The sequence below is a fragment of the Rattus norvegicus genome, chromosome 4 (genome assembly GCF_036323735.1).
Source record: "Rattus norvegicus strain BN/NHsdMcwi chromosome 4, GRCr8, whole genome shotgun sequence".
In the NCBI taxonomy this organism is placed as follows: Eukaryota; Metazoa; Chordata; class Mammalia; order Rodentia; family Muridae; genus Rattus; species Rattus norvegicus.
This window is the reverse complement of record NC_086022.1, coordinates 103,559,070-103,561,312: the sequence shown is the minus strand read 5'-3', so window position 1 is coordinate 103,561,312 and position 2,243 is coordinate 103,559,070.

Genomic DNA, 2,243 nt, shown 5'->3' with positions numbered 1-2,243 from the left:
TCTGGAGGTTCCTCAGAAAATTGGACATTGAACTGCCTGAGGATCCAGCTATACCTCTCTTGGGCATATACCCAAAAGATGCCTCAACATATAAAAGAGACACGTGCTCCACTATGTTCATCGTAGCCTTATTTATAATAGCCAGAAAATGGAAAGAACCCAGATGCCCTTCAACAGAGGAATGGATACAGAAAATGTGGTACATCTACACAATGGAATATTACTCAGCTATCAAAAACAACGAGTTTATGAAATTCGTAGGCAAATGGTTGGAACTGGAAAATATCATCCTGAGTGAGCTAACCCAATCACAGAAAGACATACATGGTATGCACTCATTGATAAGTGGCTTTTAGCCCAAATGCTTGAATTACCCTAGATCCCTAGAACAAACGAAACTCAAGACGGATGATCAAAATGTGAATGCTTCACTCCTTCTTTAAATGAGGAAAAAGAATACCCTTGGCAGGGAAGGGAGAGGCAAAGATTAAAACAGAGACTGAAGGAACACCCATTCAGAACCTGCCCCACATGTGGCCCATACATATACAGCCACCCAATTAGACAAGATGGATGAAGCAAAGAAGTGCAGACCGACAGGAGCCGGATGTAGATCGCTCCTGAGAGACACAGCCAGAATACAGCAAATACAGAGGCGAATGCCAGCAGTAAACCACTGAACTGAGAATAAGTCCCCCGTTGAAGGAATTAGAGAAAGAACCGGAAGAGCTTGAAGGGGCTCGAGACCCCAAAAGTACAACAATGTCAAGCAACCAGAGCTTCCAGGGACTAAGCCACTACCTAAATACTATACATGGACTGACCCTGGACTCTGACCCCATAGGTAGCAATGAATATCCTAGTAAGAGCACCAGTGGAAGGGGAAGCCCTGGGTCCTGCTAAGTCTGAACCCACAGTGAACTAGACTATGGGGGGAGGGCGGCAATGGGGGGAGGGTTGGGAGGGGAACACCCATAAGGAAGGGGAGGGGGGAGGGGGATGTTTGCCCGGAAACCGGGAAAGGGAATAACACTTAAAATGTATATAAGAAATACTCAAGTTAATAAAAAAAAAAAAAAGAAGAATATGTTTTTCCATCTTTGGTCATTATATTTTGTCACTGCAATAGAAATGCTAACTAAGATATATCCCTGACCCTTTTCTTTCTCTCTGTTCCATGTTTTTCCCCTAAATTTTCTTCCCTCTCCTAGTTTCCCTTATACTCACTACAATTGTGTTTATATTTATATAATTATGCTTAAAAATCTAAGATTTATAAATGAGATGGTAAATGTAATAGTTTTGTTTCTAAGTCATTTGTCCATCCCGTGCTTCTTCCTCATGGGTCACATATCACTCTGAACTCTCCTTGTCTACTCTCAAATGTGGCAATCAGAAATATCATACCATACTAAAAAAGCATGATTTTGTGTTAATTAATGCTGTGTATGTATTCCTTAAAAATTGGTTTTGAAGCCCATGGATACAGTAGTACATAATAGTATTATATAAAATATATACCTGTTCATGTTTTGTATAATATACCATCACGGATTATGCCTTTTTATTAACTTCTTTTTTAGTGGTGTGATAAACACAATGAGCAAAGGTATTTATTAAGAAACAATACATTTGGACTTTCAGAGGGTTAGAATCCTGGAAAACAGAAAGAAGGCAGCCACTACCTAAAGACTATACATGGACTGACCCTGGACTCTGACCTCATAGGTAGCAATGAATATCCTAGTAAGAGCACCAGTGGAAGGGGAAGCCCTGGGTCCTGCTAAGACTGAACCCCCAGTAAACTAGATTGTTGGGGGGAGGGCGGCAATGGGGGGAGGATGGGGAGGGGAACACCCATAAAGAAGGGGAGGGGGGAGGGGGATGTTTGCCCGGAGACCGGGAAAGGGAATAACACTCGAAATGTATATAAGAAATACTCAAGTTAATAAAAAAAAAAAAAGAAGGCAGCAGGTGGAAGACTTTGTAGTTAGAGCAGAAGCTCAGGGCTCACATCTTAAACTGAATTAATGCATGCAAGCATGTATGTATGTATGCATTTATGTATGCATGCGTGTTTGTATACATGTGTGCAATGTGTGTGCAGTCTTTTATAAGAGAAGCAAGTACTTTTAAACACTAAGCGGAGTCTCCACCCCTAAACCTTTCCTTTTAAAATATTTATGACACATAGTAAATGTGTTTCTTCAGTGATACTTGTGAGAGTACCATTGCTGCTGTCT